General features: G+C 39.8%; 1 long non-coding RNA gene across 1 annotated transcript in view; it reads right to left on the bottom strand.

Annotated features, from left to right (window-relative positions):
* LOC132538158 (uncharacterized) overlaps positions 1 to 20,408 on the bottom strand; it is a 76,776-nt gene extending 56,368 nt beyond the window's left edge. The window contains exon 1 of the long non-coding RNA XR_009549613.1: positions 20,100 to 20,408. This is a non-coding gene — a long non-coding RNA (uncharacterized LOC132538158). The remainder of the gene's footprint in view (positions 1 to 20,099) is intronic.
* Positions 20,409 to 20,448: the final 40 nt, after the last annotated feature.

The following is a 20,448-nucleotide window of genomic DNA, read 5'->3' as shown; positions in this document are numbered from 1 at the left end:
AAAAAACCCTTAGTATAGCAACATGGACTTGTGCCTTCTAGATTCACTGATAGAAGTGAAGAAAATTGGCTAGTTGGGGCCGGGTGGTGGTGCACCTGGTTGAGCGCACATATCACAATGCTCAAGGACCCGGGCCCCAGTCCCAACCTGCAGGGAGAAAGCTTTGCGAGTGATAAAGCAGTGCTGTAGGTGTTCCCCTTCCTATCTCTCTATCCAATAAATATAGTTTTAAAAAAATTGCTGGTATAGATTTTGAGCAATTTCTGGATTACTCTTAAGTTAAATTCAAATTGTACATTTAGGTAAAAAATATTGTTTCTAAGCAGAACTTGGACAGGAGCTGGTGTATTGCACCAAAGTAAAAGACTCCGGGATTGGGGGGGGGGGGCGTTCAGGTCCTGGAACTAGAAAATGTTATGTATATACAAACTATTGTATTTTACTGTTGACTGTAAACCATTAATCCCCCGATAAAGAAATTAAAAATATTGTTTCCTCCTACAAGATTCCCAGTTTTGCAGAGAAAAAAATGCCTCTACATAGTACATCATTTGACACAATAAGTGGTCTTGCATTCTGGAGAAGTCCTCATGCAAGAACTTCCCTCCCACATACTACAGCAGTGAAGATTCTGTAGAGCCAAGTTATAAGCAAGGTGGGGTCCCCAAACCATAGAGTCAATGGTACTAGCAGTCCAGCCAGTCTTGATAGAACCCTCAGAGGCATCTTCATATGATAAATGTTCACTTGCTATGGCTGACTGAGATTGGGTTCTGAAAGCAGAACAGAAACCAAGTCTAGAGTTAACAGATATCTGGCCAAAGCTCAGGGAGAAAGCAACTTCTCAAAACTTCACTGAAAATAATTATTCAGAAGCTTTTAAACATTTCTTTAAATGTATTTATTATTGGGAGTCAGGTAGTAGTGCAGCAGGTTAAGCGCACATGGCACCAAGAGCAAGGACTGGCATAAAGATCCCAGTTCGAGCCCCCAGCTCCCCACCTGCAGGGGAGTCATTTCACAGGTGGTGAAGCAGGTCTGCAGGTGTCTATCTTTCTCTCCCCCTCCCTGTCTTTCCCTCCTCTCTCCATTTCTCTCTGTCCTATCCAACAACAACATCAATAACTACAACAACAAGCAAGAAGGGCAACAAAAGGGAAAATAAATAAAATAAAAACATTTTTTCCCCTAGTGGCTAATTGCTTTTATAATTTGGTTCTAAAAAAATTATCATTATACATTTCCCAAAGATTTTAGTGTCTCATGTAATAAGTAATACAGTCACTCTGAAAATATGTGGAAATTGCAGAGCAAAATAGAAGGCATGTATTTATTATATTTGGTCCTACCCATACTCTAGGGATCATGGATCATGAAATGTGTGTATAGTACTCCTTTGTCTCCTTAGAAACCTCTCTAGGCCTCTGTTATGAATTATATTGTTTAAATATGTCCACACAGATTTGGGAGAGCTATTCCCAATTTGGTTTCAACCTGAACGCATACTGCATCTGTTTTGTGTTTGTGAATACTGAATGCGCGGCTCTTTAATTGGAATATTTTTCTTTGTAATGAAATAATTTCAAATATTCGCTTAATCAAAACATCAGTTTCCTTTTCCAGTTTCCATTGTGGGTTGTTGGTAGGTTTCCCAGACCTGGTCTCTGCAGTGCAGGGGGACCGTCCTCTCTTTGGTGTGTTGGGGGAAGTGAGGGAAAGGAGGTACCGTCCAGATTGGTCCTTTTCCCTGAGCTGAGGGCTCAGATCAAAGCACTGTAAAAATTTTACTACCTCTCTTTCTTCTCATTATTTATCTTTTTAAATTTGTTTTAATCTTAGATAGTTTTAATGTGTGCAGAAATGTTCTTTTCCTAAAGGTGAAATTTTATGACATTACTGGAACCTCACAGCTCTGTCCCTTGCCAGATTCAATAAACAACTTAAGGAAACTTTGATGTCAGAGGTAGACATGTTTGTAGGAAATGAGCCTTGTAGCAGGGTTTAATGGAGCAGCATGAGTTAAGGAGATTAGAGGGAAGGAAAATGAACTAGGAGACATTGGTACTTTTTCACGAAGAAGATCATCTCAAGGGGGCAGGTGGTGATGCACTTGGTTGAGTGCACACGTTACAGTGCTCAAGGGCAGGTTTGAGCCCCTGATTCCTGCCTGTAGGGGGGAAGCTTTATAAATGGTGAAGTACTACAGGTGTCTCTTTATCTCCCCCACCCTCTCGATTTCTGAATGTGTCTATCCAATAAATAGTGATAATAAAAATAAATAAATAAATAAAAAATTTAAAAAGAAAGGAGATCATTTCAGTAAATAAGAAAATAAAACAGCCCTTGCAACAGAGAATGGCATGGACTTCTGAGCGGGAATGTACAGGTCTGAATCAAAACTGAGTCCCTTGGGCCAGCAAGGTAGCCTATGTAGCAGGGTACCTGCTTTGGTAAGCGTGTGACCCAAGTTCAAGTTCAGTTCCCACTGCATTGGAAGACGTTCCGGAGCTGTGGTTTCTTTCCCTCTCGTCTTCTTTCTCTTTCATTCTATCTGAAAAAGTGGGCCTGGATTGTTGAGGCCCCAATGATGAAGAAAACAAAAACCCTATTTATGACTCCTATGATGTCCAAGAAAGGTAGAAAGGTGCCCAAACTCTCTCTCAATCTGTTTGCTCCTCCACATGAGCTTGCCAGAAAGTAAGGGAGGGAGAGAAAGAGAGAGAAACTATATAATCAAGTGACTAAAGTTACTGTCATCAGTAATGAGACAAATTGTTAGGTAGTGCCACCACTAGAAGTACTGATTACACAGCCTCACTTCTATGAGGTCCCTGCAAAGATTCACAGCCCAATTCCAACCAGGAGGAACTGGCAAGTATGCTCAAATTGAGAGATGCTTACAAAATAAGAAGCCTGTCCTCTTCAGAAGTCAAGGTCATAAAAATCAAAGAAACACTAAGGAGGCTTTCAGAGTAAATGAGACTACAGAAACATCACTGCTGGATGGGCCACAGTTTTGAATTGGATTCATGGACAATTATTGTAACATTTGGTGAGACTTGAGTGGATTCCAAAGATGAGATGGTGGGAAAATTTCAGTGTTAATTTTCAGATTTTCTTTTTTTCATTTTCTCCTACACACACAGAGAGACATCTGAGATTGTTTCAAGACATGTCTTAAAATGTGTTTGGCTCTCTCCAGCCCCTAAACTTATCAAGGAAGCAACTTACACTGCATGTTAAAACCAAAGCAAATGAGAACATTGGAAATGGTGACAAATCTGTATTTTACTAATGATACAAGTGAGGCCTGGGGCCGGGTAGTGGTGCACCTGGTTGAGCACACATGCTACAATGTACAAGGACCCAGGTTCAAGACCCTGGTCCCCAGCTGCAGGGGGAAAGCTTTGCGAGTGGTGAAGCAGGGCTGCAGGTGTCTCTCTGTCTCTCCCTCTTTATCACCTCCTTCTCTCTTGATTTCTGGCTGTTACTACCCAATAAATAAAGATAACATAAAAAACATTAAGGAAAAAAAAAAAGGATGTAGGAAAAAAAAAAAGTGAGGCCTGGTGAGTGAAGTGATTTTCCTAAAATAATACAACATGTGAGTGCAGAGATAAAACTACCCGAAGTATTTTCCCAGTCTTGGGGTCATCCTTATTCCACTCTACTACAATCTACTCAACTGTTTCATCCTACAAATAAATTGAGACCTCCATGCACTGATCATAACTCTAAACACTGGGTTTGAGGTAGAAAAAAAGGAGGTAATTTAGTAAAGATATCTCATAGTCTTGTTTTGAAACAGGCTTCAAAGGGGGTATTCACTACCCAAATGGACTAATGGGCCTGAAAAGTAGCCCACCTGTGTGTTACCCAGGATCATGTCCAGGACCCATCACACTGGAGGACTCTGTGGCTATGCTGTGGTGTCTCTCTCTCTCTCTCTCTTTCACTCTTTTTTGCACCTCTCCATCTAAAAGTCAGCCTGGAGCAATAAAGTCCTAGGGAAGACAAAGAAAAAAAAGAGAGGAAGAAGGAATGGAAAGAAAGAAAAAGAAGGAAAGAAGGGAGGAAGAGAAGGAAGGAATGGAAAAGAAATAGGAGATGGAGAAGAAAAAGAAAGTACAGAAATTATACCAAAACTTATTACATATACACATTAAACCGCAGGCCAGAAGTCAGCTCACATTTTAGCATGCCTGAAGACCAGGTTAGAGGGCAGCTCACATTTTAGCATGCCTGAAGACCAGGTTAGAGGGCAGCTCACATTTTAGCATGCCTGAAGACCAGGTTAGAGGGCAGCTCACATTTTAGCATGCCTGAAGACCAGGTTAGAGGGCCCCACTAGCACACGACAGCACGACTGTCATGGGAGTGGCAGCAGTACTGTGGTCTCTTTCCTTTTCTCTCCGTCTCCCACCCTCTATCTAATAGGCGAGGAGTGCCAGGGGCAATGGAATCATGCAGGCATGAAGCTCCAGTGAGAAGTATGGCAGAAAAATAAAGAAGATTCATTAAACTGCACAGATTAGTGTATAAGAAGATACTTTAGAACTTAAAAGTTGAAATGTTATGCATGTATAAACTATTGTAGTTACTGTTGAATGTAAAACATTAATTCCCCAATAAAGAAATTTTTAAAAAAATAACTTAAAAGTGTTTTAAAATTTGGCTTTACATGATTGATTGATAAGGTTGATAAAAGTTAATCACAGGGAGTCGGGCTGTAGCGCAGCGGGTTAAGCGCAGGTGGCGCTAAACACAAGGACCCGCATAAGGATCCTGGTTCAAGCCCTGGCTCCCCACCTGCAGGGGTGTCGCTTCACAAGCGGTGAAACAGGTCTGCAGGTGTCTATCTTTCTCTCCCTCTCTCTGTCTTCCCCGTCCCCTCTCCATTTCTCTCTGTCCTATCCAACAACAATGACAACAATAATAACTACAACAATAAAACAACAAGAGCAACAAAAGGGAATAAATATAAATAAATATAAAAAAAAGTTAATCACAGAGGTCATAGTAGAACACATGCATGAAATTACCAGGTTCAAGCCCCAAGTCCCCACCTGCAAGAGAAGCTTTAATGAATAGTAGAGCAATGGAGTGGTGCTCTCTATATCTCCATTTATTTTTTGTCTCTAAGAAAAAAAATGAGAGAGGAAAAAAACATAACCACTGAGACCAGTAGAGTTATAATTTAGGCACTAAACCTCAGCAGTAAATCTGGTGTCAGAGAGAGAAAGAGAGAGAGAGGACATAACATTGTTCATCTCACTACTAAATGCACACTAGTCACAAAAACGTTTACCTATTCAGAACTCTATTAAATTTATTTTAGAAATTAGTTAATGTCTACACTGTATCATCATGGAGAATAAATATTCTTAAATTGTTAAATACACACACACACACACACAGCAAAATAATCTAATCAAGGCATCAACTCTCCCTTATAATGTTTTCCACAGGAAAAAATTACCAAAATGCTAGTCATAACTTTATAAAAGTATCATCATTTTCAAGATCAAAGGAGTTAAGTAGTAGTACTTGGCTTAGTAAGACACTGCAAAGTAGGAGCCTGAGGGTGGGGGAAATAAGATAGTGGCTATGAAGCTCCAAGGTCCCAGGTTCAATCCCCTGCACCACTATAAGCCAGGTGAGCAGCATAGAAATCTGAATGATGACAGGGGAGTCAGGCAGTAGTGCAGCGGGTTAAGCGCATGTGGTGCAAAGCGCAAGGACCGGCATCAGGATCACAGTTCCAGCCCCTGGCTCCCCACCTGCAGGGGAGTCCCTTCAAAGGCGGTGAAGCAGGTCTGCAGGTGTCTCTCTGTCTCTCCCCCTCTCTGTCTTCCCTTCCTCTCTCCATTTCTCTTTGTCCTATCCAACAATGATAATATCAATAATAATAATAACTACAACAATAAAATAAGGGCAACAAAAAGGGAATAAATATTTTTTTTAAAAAAGAAATCTGAATGATGAACCTCAGAGTGAGCTCACATGCTAAGTACAGTAAGATGTAGAGAGAATGGCACCTGAAAGGGCATAGAAGCACATCTTTCCCTTAAACTTGTTCTATTATCTTCTTTCATCTGGTTATTGATCTGTATCTGTTAACATTTTCTATAATAAAAGTGTAATCTAATATACTCCATAGAATACTACTCTGCAATCAAAACAGATGATGTTTCCTTTGGGACAAAATGGATGGAACTGGAGGTGATTATGCTTAGTGAAGTAAGTAGAGATGAAAGACAACTACCAGGTCGTGTCATGAATATGTGGATCTGAGACACATGAACCTGAAGAAAGAAAAAAGGAAAGACAGAAAGAAAGAAGGAAAGTGAGAAAGAAATAAAAGCAAAAAGAAAGAAAGAAGCAAGAAAACTATTTTTAAGACTGAGAGAACTATTATGTTTATCTTCGGGAGGGGGAGGGGACACAGAATTTTGTGGTATTTGTATGGAACTCTAAACTGTAATCTAACAATCTTGTAAGCCACTGTGAATCACAAATAATATATTGGAAAGAAAATAAGTGGATGATCTCCTGAGCTTAAAAAAAATGTTGTAGAGGGTGGATGGTAGATAACATAATAATTATGCAGAAAGACTCCCAATGCCTGAGGCTCTAAAGTCCCAGGTTCAGTCCCCCACACCACTATAAGCCAGAGCTGGGCAGTACTCTGGATAAAAAAAAAAGTTGGGGGCGGAGCCAAGATAGTGACTTGGAGGCAGCTGCTGGAGTGAGCTCCAGCAAGGAGTGGCTTGTGACCTAGAATTCTTCGGATAGGGTAGGTTACTGGGCCATCATCAGGAGGGTGAATAAGGGGTCCTAAGTGTGACACCAAGGAGGAGTCCTATAGCTCACTCTTGGGTTAGAAAACAGAGGCCAAGAGGAAAAAAAAAAAGGAAATATTTTGATTATTTCTGAAGCGCCCCCTTCCCCCCACCCCAGAATCAACCCCCAGGGGCTGGACAGCTGCTCCTAGCAGGTTTCCTGCTGAGCTATTTTCTTTACCAAGATTCCTGGCTCACTACGGTGTCATTCCAACCCTTTTACTTTTTGCTTTCCTTCTTTTTTTTTTTCTAAGTGACTGGAGCTCTATTTGAGTGACAAAATATCTGACCAATCAGAGCCTGACCCCTGCCTGGGAAAGACTACCTGGAGGTTTCTTTTTTCTTTCTTTCTTTTTCTTTTTTTGATACTTCTTACAATTGGTTGTCTTTGCTCAGGCGGCCTGAGCCAATCCAGAGCCATCCAAGCTGCAGACTGACTGTTAGGATTTTTTTACTCTATTCTATTTTATTATTACTATTACATATATGTATTACATATATATTACATATATCCCTCTTGCCCATTCCTTCTTCAGGTTGACCAAAATTAACTGTTATTGTTTTTTTTAGTCACTGCTAGGTGACTGGGTGTCCTATCCATTGTGAGAGGAACTTGTTTCACTCTTCACTCTACCTCTTCCCTCCACCCTCCATTTTTCATCCTCCTAGCTAATTCAAAAAAAGAAAAAAAAAAACAACCCTGTTTTCCTTTCAGTGTTTTTTTTTTTGGTTTTTGTCTTCTTTTCTTCCTTCCTCCTTCTTTTGCTTTCTGAATTCACTGATACTCGTTTGTGAATTATTTTTGGGAAGAAATCTGACTCAGAGTGTACTGTGTGTGTCTCTTCTCTATTTCCCTTTCTCCTCTTGCTACCCCTACAATTTACAGTGGACAGTTGACTTGCATAATTGTCTATTCTTGCTTTCCTTTTTTTTCCTTTCTCTTTCTTTTTCGTTTGAATTTCGTTGCTACTTTTTCTTGAACTGGAGGCGTTGTTTGGCTAGCTGATATTGGTTAAACTGCATCAATCCTTGCTTCAGTTACTACTGTTGTAATTTCTGAGGTTGGTGACTGCATTTGTCCTAAAGGTATTTAGTATAGCGTGGCTTATACACAAAACACAACAACTGAAGAAAAACAGAACAGAAAAATAAAAAACACATCAATAAAAAAAAGGTTAAATCAAGAGCAAATAAAAGTGCTACCACAATGAATCAAAACAGGAGCCCAGAAGAAACTCCAAAATCAGTGAGAAGTAACCATAGATAAGAAAAGTATGCAAGCAATAGTAAACCTAATAATCACAGAAATGAAGAGAACTATAGAGGGAGGGGAAGGGCTATCAGAACTAGGGAAATAACAGATGAGACCCTCAAGAAAAATACTAGCTACCTTGAAGTAATTAAAGAACTGAAAGCTGAAATAGCAGAACTAAAAGGTCAATTAGCAGAACAAGCTAATACTATAACAGAACTGAAGAAAGAAACTGAGGGAAGGGAAAGCAGACTAACAAAAGCAGAAAACAGAAATAGCCAGACAGAGGATGAGCTAGAGAAAACTAAGAAAGGGGTAAAATAACTCAAAAAGAGATTGAGAGACACTGAAAACAACAACAGAGACATATGGGATGATCTCAAAAGAAGTAACATTCATATAATTGGCCTACCAGAGGAAGAAAGAGAGGAAGGGGAAGTAAACATTATAGAGGAAATAATAAAAGAACACTCTCCAGACCTAAACAACAGAAAGGACATTAAGATTCAAGAGGTCCAGATAGTCTGAAACAGAATCAACCCAGACCTGAAGACACCAAGACACATCATAGTTACAATGAAAAGAAGGATAAAGAAAGGGTCCTAAAGGGTGCAAGAGAAAAACAAAATTCACATACAGGGGGAAACCCATAAGATTATCAGCAGACTTCTCCACTCAAACTCTAAAAGCCAGAAGAGAATGGCAAGATATCTATCGAGCCCTCAATGAAAAAGGGTTTCAACCAAGGATAATACATCATGCTAGACTTTCATTTAGACTAGATGGAGGGATCAAAAACTTCTCAGATAGACAACAGTTAAACGAGACAACCATCACCAAACCTACCCTGAAAGAGGTTCTAAAAAAACCACTTATAAACAAAAGCATCACCATAATACTTGCCATATATCAGAGAAAATAAAAAATTTGTTGAATAATGGCACTAGAATACATTAAATTCACAATATCAATAAATGTCAATGGCTTAAACTCAACCATTAAAAGGCACAGAGTGGGAGGATGGATCAAAAAACACAACCCAACCATATGCTGCTTGCAAGAATCCCATCTAACCCAACAAGAAAAACAAAGACTTAAAGTGAAAGGATAGAAAATTATCATACAGGCTAATGGACCACAAAAAAAAAAAAAAAAAAAAAGGCAAGAACAACCATTCTCATCTCTGACACAATAGACATTAAATAAAGTAATAAAAGATAGGCAAGGCCACTACATAATGATTAGAGGATCAATCAACCAAGAATATTTGATAATTATTAACATTTATGCACCCAGTGAGGGACCATGTAAATAAATACATCAAAAACCTACTGAAAGAACTACAAAAATACATCAATAGTAATACAATAACAGTGGGAGATTTTAACACCCCACTCTCACACTTAGATCAACAAAGCAGAGAATCAACAAAGAAACAAAAGAATTAAATGAACAGATGGACAGACTAGACCGCCTGAACACTTTCACAGTTCTTCACCCCAAAAAACTGGAATACACATTCTTTTGAAGTCCATACAGCACATCCTCAAGGATAGACCACAAAGACAGCATCAACAAATTCAAGAGCATTGAAATCATCCCTAGTATCTTCTCAGTGTAGTAAAGCTAACATTTAACAACAAACAGAAAATTACTAAAAGTCACATAATTTGGAAACTAGACAATATACTGCTTAAGAACTGCTGGGTCAGAGAGACACTCAAGCAAGAAATTCAAATGTTCCTGGAAACAAATGAAAATGAAGACACAAGCTATCAAAATATTTGGGACACAGCTAAAGAAGTACTGAGAGGAAAATTCATAACCATAGAATCACATATTAAAGAACAAGAAAAAGCTCAAATAAACGACCTTACTGCACACCTTAAGGACTTAGAGGAAGAGGATCAAAGGAACCCTAAAGCAACCAGAAGGACAGAAATCACTAAAATTAGAGTAGAAATAAACAACATCGAAAATAAGAGAACCATACAAAAGATCAATGAAGCCAAATGTTGGTTCTTTGAAAAATTAAACAAGATTAACAAACCCCTAGCCAGACTCACAAAAAAAAAAAAAAGAAGACTCAAATAAATAGAATTGTAAACGATAGAGGAGATATCACAACTGACACCACAGAAATCCAGAAAATCATGCATAACTTCTATGAAGAACTATACCCACCAAGTTAGAGAATCTGGAAGAAATGGAAGAATTCCTAGAAACATATTCCCTTCCAAAACTGAACCAAGAATAACTACAAAACCTAAATGCACCAATCACAGACAAATAAATCAAAACAGTTAAAGCAGATAGGGACACAACAAAAAAGGAAAACTACAGGCCAATATCTCTGATGAACAGAGATGCCAAAATATTAAACAGAATCCTGGCCAACCGGATACAGCAGTGTATCAAAAAGATTGTTCATCATGACCAAGTGGGATTTACCCCAGGAATGCAAGGCTGGTTCAACATACATAAGTCAATCAATGTCATTCACCACATCAATAAAAGCAAAACCAAAAACCACATGATTATCTCAATAGATGCAGAGAAAGCCTTTGACAAAATCCAACACCCATTCACACACAAAACACTGCTAAAAAAGGGAATAAATGGGAAATTTCTCAGGATTGTGGAGTCCATATATAGCAAACCCACAGCCAACATCATACTCAATGGGCAGAAGCTGAACGCATTCCCCCTCAGATAGGGGACTAGACAGGACTGTCCACTACCACCATTACTCTTCAATATAGCATTGGAAGTTCTTGCCATAGCAATCAGGCAAGAGAAAGAAATAAAAGGAATACAGATTGGAAAGGAAGAAGTCAAGCTCTCACTGTTTGCAGATGATAGCATAGTATACATAGAAAAACCTAAAGAATCCAGCAGAAAACTACTGGAAATTAGGCAATATAGCAAAGTGTCAGGTTACAAAACCAATGTACAAAAATCAGTAGCATATCTTTATGCAAACACTAAATCTGACAAAGAAGACATCCAGAAGTCACTCCCATTCACTGTTCCAGCAAAATCAATAAAGTATCTAGAAATAAAGCTGACCAAAGAAGTGAAAGACTTGTATACTGAAAACTATGAGTCACTATTCAAGGAAATAGAAAATGATACCAAAAAATGGAAAGACATCCCATGCTCATGGATTAGAAGAATAAACATCATCAAAATGAATATTCTCCCCAGAGCCATAAACAAATTTAATGCGATACCCATCAAAGTTCCAATAAGCTTCTTTAAGAGAATAGAACAAAAACTAAAATCATTTATCTGGAACCAGAAAACACCCAGAATTGCAAAACAATCTTGAGTAAAAGAAACAGAAATGGAGGCATCACACTCCCAGATCTCAAACTATATTATAAGGCCATCATAATCAAAACAGCCAGGTACTGGAACAAAAATAAGCACACAGACCAGTGGAATAGAATTGAAAGCCCAGAACTAAACCCCCACACCTATGGACATCTAACCTTTGGTAAGGGGGCCCTAAGTATTAAATGGAGGAAGGAGGAGCTCTTCAATAAATGATGCTGGCAAAACTGGGTTGAAACATGCAGAAGAATGAAACTGAACCACCTTATCTCACCAGAAACAAAAATTAATCAAGGACATGGATGTTAGACCAGAAACTATTAAATACTTAGAGGACAACATTGGTGGACCACTTTCCCACCTAAACCTCAAGGACATCTTTGATGAAAAAAAACCCAACTGAAGGAAGACTAAAGTAGAAACAAACCAATGGGACTACATCAAATTGAAAAGCTTCTGCACAGCCAATGCAACTATCACACAAACAAGGAGACCCCTCACAGAATGGGAGATCTTCCCATGCCATACATCGGACAAGAGACTAATCACCAAAATATACAAAGAGCTCAGCAAACTTAGCAACAAGAAAGCAAACAACCCCATTCAAAAATGGACAGAGCATATGAACAGAACATTCACTACAGAAGAGATCCAAAAGGCTAACAAACATATGAAAAATTGCTCCAGATCGCTGATTGTCAGAGAAATGCAAATAAAGACAACACTGAGATACCACCTCACTCCTGTGAGAATGGCATACATCAAAAAGGACAGAAGCAACAAATGCTGGAGAGGCTGTGGGGAAAGAGGAACCTTTCTGCACTGCTGGGGGGAAATTGGTCCAGCCGCTGTGGAGAGCAGTCTGGAGAACTCCCACAAGGCTAGACATGGACCTTCCATAGGACCTAGTAATTTCTCTCCTGCGGATATACTCCAAGGACTCCATAACACCCAACCAAAAAGATATGTGCAAACCTATGTTCATAGCAGCAGAATTCATAATAGCTAAAATCTGGACGCAACCCAGATGCCCAGCAACAGATGAGTGGCTGAGAAACTGTGGTATATATACACAATGGAATATTATCCAGCTATTATTATATAGAACAATGAACCCACCTTCTCTGACCCATCTTGGATGGAGCTAGAAGGAATTATGTTAAGTGAGCTAAGTCAGAAAGATAAAGATGAGTATGGGATGATCCCACTCATCAACAGAAGTTGAGAAAGAATAACAGAAAGGGAAACTCAAAGCAGCATCTGACTAAATTTGGAGTAGGGCACCAAAGTAAAAACCCTGGGTTGAGGGTAGATGTTCAGCTTCATGGGGTGGGGGGTGGGGGGTGGGGGGGGTGAGAGGGAAGGGCAGGTGGGATGGAAAACAGTCTTTTGGTGGTGGGAATGGTGTTTATTTATACTCCTATTAATTTACACTCCTATTAATTTGTAGTCATATATATAAATCACTATTTAAGTAATATGAGAGGGGAAAAACTGATTGAATGTCTCAAACTTTTTAAAGCACAGACTGAGTCTTTTTAATACATAGGTTGAATCTTTGAAATGTTGACCCTCTTAAAAGCTTAGTCCAGGCAGAATAGTAGCAACCGGTAGCACAGCTATAAAGAAATAATGTCAAAGGACATAAAATATGGTGATGTGGTATACGATATAGCAAATCCTAACAAAGGGATTTTTCAAAGTTAACCCAATTGCCAAACAATGTGATTATAGCAATAACTATCTATTGTCTTATTAAACCCTAAGACAGCAGGAACCTCCCACTTCCTCTATAGAGCCTGTATTTCCCCCAATCCTGCAACCTCTGGGGTGGGGCTCACTTTCCTGCTTGCTTCTCTCAAGTCACACCAAATGATATTACATCCACTGATCCCAGCCTAATCAATGCAGTGAGTACCACCTCAGCATGCTTCACTTCAGACTGTTTCCAGAGACGTCAGGCATGGAATGTCAACTCTTCACCCTCAATACTCGGGTAAGACCTTTCCTTTCATGGTATTCTCTAATTCCATTCCAGGAGTTTCACTTCCTAATAAAGTCCCAAAACCTAGATATAGACCACCCGTAAGATACAGCATATGTTCACATGTATCCATAAATTAAGGCAAAATATATTCCTGAAAGCAAAAAAACACAATAGTCTGTGGTGAGTCAGTATCAAGTTTAACGAAATAGTGTCTACTCAGACTTAACTCTCCTCACCTACTTCCTATTACAGTTCCCTTACTCACTCCAAAGCTAACCTTATCAAAGCAAGGTCTGCAAAAGCTGAATAAGGGCAAGAGACTGGCATATTTTAACGATGACTCTTTAGTCACTATCAGGCCAACTCATCAGTTGGGGACCTAATCGTGGAGTCCTGAGATTTCCAAACAGACTTGATGGTCCTAGACTTGGAATAAATCCCTCTCCATTGTTACCGGTCATCTCTATCAGGAACAACACAATAGACCCCTTTGTGGGCCCCCATAGGAACTTGCCCTCAACTTGGATCAACAATGGTAGAGAATGTTCCATCCTCTGAAGGGAGGATGGACAACATACTCTGCTACACCTGAGGAAGATGGGTTGATACTGGGGCAGCTTGGAATGTTCCTACTCATGACCACAGAATGTGAGCTCAGATCTACAGGGATGCAGAGGCCACATAGGCTCCTAAGCTAATTTTGGGCCTCAGATCACATCAAATCGATGGGGTTTACAATCAACAATATTTATACACCTTTCCCATATTTGGGAGCTACTCTCTTCCCTGATCCAGCTTTCTGGTCATTTTTCCAGCAATGACATCATCTCAAGACAACAACTTGGATCCACAGGCATATCAGACTTCAGGCTCAGGGGCAAAAAGAAAAAGGAAAAAAATACAAAAAACAAACTAGTATAGCCACAGGCCCTTTGGAATATAACTAAAATATGCCTACTAGCTATCTACAAAATGGAGGAACCCCCCCCCCCAAACTCTTCATCTGCACTATTCTAGCCCTTAGGTCCATGACTGTTCAACAATTTGTTTGGCTTTGTATGTTATCTCTCTTGTCAACCACCAGGTTCCAGATGCCAGCATGATGCCAACCAGACTTCCCTGGACAGATAACCCCACCAATGTGTCCTGGAGCTCTGCTTCCCCAGAGCCCTGCCCCATTAGGGAAAGAGAGGCAGGCTGGAAGTATGGATCGACCTGTCAACGCCCATGTTCAGCGGGGAAGTAATTACATAAGCCAGACCTTCCACTTTTTGCATCCGACAATGACCTTGGGTCCAAACTCCCAGAGGGTTAAAGAATAGGAAAGCTATCAGGAGATGTGGATTGGATACAGAATTCTGGTGGTGGGAATTGTGTGAAGTTGTAGCCCTCTTATCCTATGGTTTTGTCAATGTTTCCTTTTTATAAATAAAAATAAAAAAACAAAGTTATAGAATAAAATTCCAGAGCTCCTCATAATAATTAAACTAGGGGTCAGGCGGTAACGCAGCAGGTTAAGGGCACATGAAGAAGAGCAAGGATGGATTCCGGTTCGACCCCACCTGCAGGGGTGTCATTTCACAAGCAGTGAAGCAGGTCTGCAGGTGTGTATCTTCTTTCCCCTCTCTCAATTTCTTTTTAAATACTATTTTATTAATTTATTATTGGATAGAGACAGACAGAAATTGAGAGGGGAGGGGGAGACAGAGAGGAAGAGAGACAGAGAGACATCTGCAGTCCTGCTTCACCACTCATGAAGCCTGCAGATGGGGCTAGGACCTTGAACCTGGGTCCTTGTGCACTGCAGTGTGTGCACTTAACTAGTTGCGCCACCACCTGACCCCTCCTCTCTCAATTTCTTTGTCCTGTCCAGCAACATTAGTGGCAACAACAGAAATAATGACAGCAACCAGCAACCAGGACAACAGAGTGAGAAAAAAAATGGCCTCCAGGTACAGTGGATTCATATTGTAGGCACTGAACCCCAGCAATAACCCTGGAGGCAAAAATAAAATAATCTATACCAATCTATAATACATTTCCTAGAAATAAATTTCAATTTCTCCATTTACTGTGTATAGTGAAGGATTCCAGGTACATGTGAAATGGAAAAATATTCTGGCTCTAATATTCATTTCCATTTTCTACTTTAGACAAGTCATGAGTAATTTATCACCAATCTTACTATTTTATGAATATAAAATGAGGGAATTAGTGTTATAGTTGTTCTACTTAAAGAAACTTCAAAGAAGCACACTAAATTTTAGTTCTAGTAGTACTAATCTAATATTACATTAGAAAGAAGCTGTTCATTGACTAATGGTGTAAATAGTAGAAAATTCACAAGTGAAAAGCATTAAACAATGCCATCGTGTGGTGAACTGGGGAAATGCAATAATTGTTGAATAACTTGGAAATAATTGTTAATTTTCCAGGGCATTGTTTCCTCCTTAACATTACTACTCATATAAGTAACCCATGACAGCACAATAGTTTTTTTTTGTTCCCCATCACCTACTTATAACCATTGTAACATATATTCTCAAGTAAACTACAGGAATCCCCACTTAGCAAGTCGTGAGAATGTCTTTGCTAACATTTGTTTTTAAAGAAAACTTCTCTATACACCATGATATAGTAGTGCCATAAGAGTAGCTACAGAAATAACAAGGAGTTCATCAGAAATTCAGATAAATTTCTTTCATGTAAGAACTTGGAAGAATCCTTTGGTATATGTGGTGCTGGGACTGAATTTAGAACATCATGCTTACAAGTTTTAAGCTCCATCTATGTCAACTCCAAGGCCACTATCAATAATCTTATGTTGTGAATGATCACACATGCAAAATTCCACCACTCCAGCCCGACTTTTTCAGCGGCAAAGCCTCCTCCCTAGTGTTGCAGTATTCCTATGTTATTCGTCTGTCAGGGGCTTGAATCTGGGCTGGGACCCTACCAGTTAAGCTATTTCATTGGCTACCAATTTTTTTTTTTCCTTTTCAGACTTAGAGTGGCTAATCTGTTGAATTACTTTCTAAAAATTCTGACAGCTTCAGTTTCCTCGGCAAGCTAATTTTTTTTTTTTAACTTGATAGGACAGAGAGAAATTGGGAGAGGAAGGAGAGGGAGAGAACAACACATCTGGGTGGGGGTAGATAGCACAATGGTTAGACTGTCGTGCTGAGGCTCTGTAGCAGAGAAGCAATTAGAGGAAATAGAACACTCACTTTCCACACCCCCCTTAACAACTCTGGCCCATACTCTCAGGTCAAAGCCTGGGGAGGAAGGACCGAATGGCTCTGAAACCCAATTCCACCAGGACCTGACATTCTGTCACCAGAAATCTTGTTTATGTGCCACCATAGAAAAGGGAAGCAAATTTGAAAAACACCAAAGGAAGTCAGGTACTGTTTACTTATCAGAGAAAAGAGGGAGGACAAAAAGGAATGGCACTAAGAAGTACTAAGTAATATGTGTAGTTATGACTTAGAAAAGAAGTGAAGACAGGAAGGTAGAAAAAAAATGGACTAGTTTATAAAGTCAACCATGGGAGGGAGGTATAAAGATCATGGGAGAACTACTGCAGTTTCCAATGGAGATGAGGACAAAGAACTTTGGTGACGGGAAAATTATGGAATTATACCCCTATTATAACTTTGTAAATCAATATAAAATCACCAATAAAAAAGGCATGATATGTTACAGAAACTGGGGGCCAGGCGGTGGCACATCTGGTTAAATACATACACCACAGTGCACAAGGACCTGGGTTCAAGCCCCTGGTTCCTATCTGCAGGGGGGAAACTTCACAAGTGGTGAAGAAAAGCTACAGATGTCTTTCCCCCTCCTTCCCTCTCAATGCCTGTCTCTAATAAATAAAATTTTAAAAATTAAAAAAACGGTTAAAATTCCTTCAGATTCCTTCCATATTTCAACTTTTTAGGTGATGATCTGACTTTTTTGATGGCAAAAGACCATTTTTGTTTGATGGAACCTGGGACTTCCCATATCCAAATGTTATGCATTACTGCTGCCATGTATCCTTAAGCCAGTAACTTACTTTTCCCCCCATGTGTCTACCCAGTAGTTCAGTACCATCTTGAGTCATCACTGATCTCCCTGCACCAAGTCGCAATATCACTATTTCCTATTATACTGTTTCTAAATATATTGTGGTATTTGACGTGACATTGCTATATTGACCTTTTTCATTATACAGAGAGGAGCCTGGGTAACCAACCTCCTAGTGGGTCAGTCTGATCACAGCTGGGAACATTCTAGGCTGCACTCATTTCAAGACCAGTCTTAAGTGGCAGAGTAGGCTAACTCAGCCTCCCTTTGGAGAGTGGGGCAGTTTGTACTGTTGCTACTTTATAATAAAGGCAAGGTCCTGGAGCGGTCCACAAGAGGGGACTTATGCCAACATTCCTCATGGAAGTGACCAGTGATATTTGAGAGAGGGATCCACTAGAGGTGTAGGCCCATCCTATCTATGTGGGAACCCAAGAATTCCCTGACCAGGGTCCCAGATGATGGGGTGGCCTGGTAGTGACTCAAGAGTCAGTCCCTTGCCCTTCTCCAGCTTTTGTAGTCTTTTTATCTGACGAGCTTAGACTTTCTCCTGTTTGTTAAGAGGTGAGTGCAGTGTGTTGTATCCAAACCAGTATTAGGCTTGTGGGACCTGGTCTCAAGTTAGAGGAAATACAAACAGGATTTTAGTGGTGTCTAAGTGATCCTTCAATTTTATTGCATTTACTTGTTTGATGATTCTGATAAAGGTTGTCATAGGGACAGTAATTGTTTAGTGTGTGTGTGTATATATATATATATATTGCTGTCTAACTCTTGGCCAATGGTCTATCTACAGTGTTTCTTTTTCTGTTTTTAAATATTTATTTTTCCTTTTGTTGCCCTTGTTGTTTTACATTGTTGTAGTTGTTGATGTCATTGTTGCTGGATAGGACAGAGAGAAGTGGAGAGAGGTGGGGAAGACAGAGGGGGAGAGAAAGACAGACACCTGCAGACCTGCTTCACTGCTTGTGGGGAGCCAGAGGCCCCAACCTAGATCCTTAACGCAGGTCCTTGCACTTTGCGCCACGTGCACTTAACCCGCTGCGCCACCACCCAACTCCCCAGTGTTTCTTTAAAGATTATCAAGGGGGTGACTACAATGCTGATGCTACCAGAAGAGACTAGGAGAGAGACACGTTTACTTTCTGTTGTGTACCTACTCAAATGAGACTGATGGAGGTGAACTAGGGGCTAGGAGAGGAGTGTCTAGGCTCTGAGTAGCAAATATTGGATTAGAATATTTGTGATGTCTTCTTTAGGCCTACTTGTTTTCTGAGATTATTAGGTCCAAGTCTAATCACAATGAACTTTAAGCACTTGTGCTTTGAGGTATATAGTTTTCCCAAATTGTGGATATGTGTATAGAGTCCCCAGACCCTAGTCTGTATCTAGAATCTGTTGAAAACGCCATTTGAAATGGAACTAGGTAATTCCATGTGTTATGAAAGGCCTCACCAGATTACTGAAGTAGGAAGGCTGATGTCTCAGGCTTGGCATCCCTGGATACAACCCAAAGTGAAAAGGCTGCACTGATTTAGTTGAGGTCAGCCGCAGCAGTCCAACAGGGTTAGGGACTGAGAGAAGAGGCATCAAGAAATAAAAGCAAAGTCCCAAATGTTCCAGAACTGGGAGAAATTTTAAGAATGGGGATGGTTCCTTGCAGTTTTAGAATTTAAGAAGGCAATAGATAGTTATTATTACCAAGTCACTTGAGAGCCTTGCTTACTTTGAAAACCCCATGGTTAGGATTTATCTTATTAGATTTGACCTCACCATGACTTAAGTCATTTAATGTCATCTATTAATAACTATAAATTTAGATACTAACAGAACCAAATGACTCTGATCTGTCTGGTCTAAGGTTGTAGGTGAGTCTGTATTTGAAAAAAAAAAAAAAAGTTATTTTTAGAAGTACTTTAACAATTTAAGCCCAAAGTCAAAACTCAATCAGTTTACAAGTTTGAAACATTTAAGTGCTGAGACTAAAAGAATATTTACTCAGAACTGAAATCTAGGCAGTCAATGGAGACATATCCCATCTATTTTTCCCCCGACACACTGAATAGTGATTTATAAGATTATAAGTTAATAGGAGTATAGTTTAATACACCAAAGGTCTGTGTCTCCACTCCCAAACCCCTGTGGTGGACTGAGAACCATGTGTGTGTGTGGGGGGGAGATTACTCTCCACCATGGTTTCTCTTTGTCCCCACTTCTGCAGTTTCTCTCCTACTGGCTTGGAAGTCCAGCTTCAACTTAGAAATGCTAGTATCTGGAGACTTCCTGAAGAGTCAGCCATCTTGACTCCCTACACTTTATTTCTAAAACTTATTGCTATTCTAATTATGCCTTTCATCCTTTCTACGATTCTTCGGTTGTCGAGGCATTTGTTACTGTCTTGTGTATATTGGGTTACATCAGGCATTTACTTGCCTCATTATTCCTTCATTTTACACAAATGTTGGAACTAGCAAATGCAAAAAAATTAATGTCCAAGGAGATTCACTGCAGTACTGACACGGATTTCTGGTTTGTATAGTGGAACATCATTCACAATTTAAAATAAACTATACTTGTTTGACAGAGGCAAGTTACACAAATGTATACATACCATTTATGGTTCACCAACACAGCACATTTATTTTACTATTTCCCTCATGGATTGAATTCCTTCGATTACAGTGTCCTAAAAAGCTTTATATGCTGATACCTAGCAAGAATGAAAACAAGGATTTAGTTATCACAAAGGTCAAAACAGCGGTTGCACAGGTGGGGAGGTGGCTTAGCAAGATAGCGCTTGCTTTCCAAGAATGCAGTCTGAGCTGGATTCTCTGCACTGCGCATATCCAGGTGGTGCTATCGTCTCTCTCAAATCCTCAGTTTTCTTTGGTTGCAGATTGTTGACTACTTCTGAAAAGTGGGAGATTGAGGCAGATGTCTACAAAAAGGTTCCAACTCCC

The sequence above is a fragment of the Erinaceus europaeus genome, chromosome 4 (genome assembly GCF_950295315.1).
Source record: "Erinaceus europaeus chromosome 4, mEriEur2.1, whole genome shotgun sequence".
In the NCBI taxonomy this organism is placed as follows: Eukaryota; Metazoa; Chordata; class Mammalia; order Eulipotyphla; family Erinaceidae; genus Erinaceus; species Erinaceus europaeus.
This window is presented reverse-complemented; position numbering and strand designations above follow the sequence as displayed.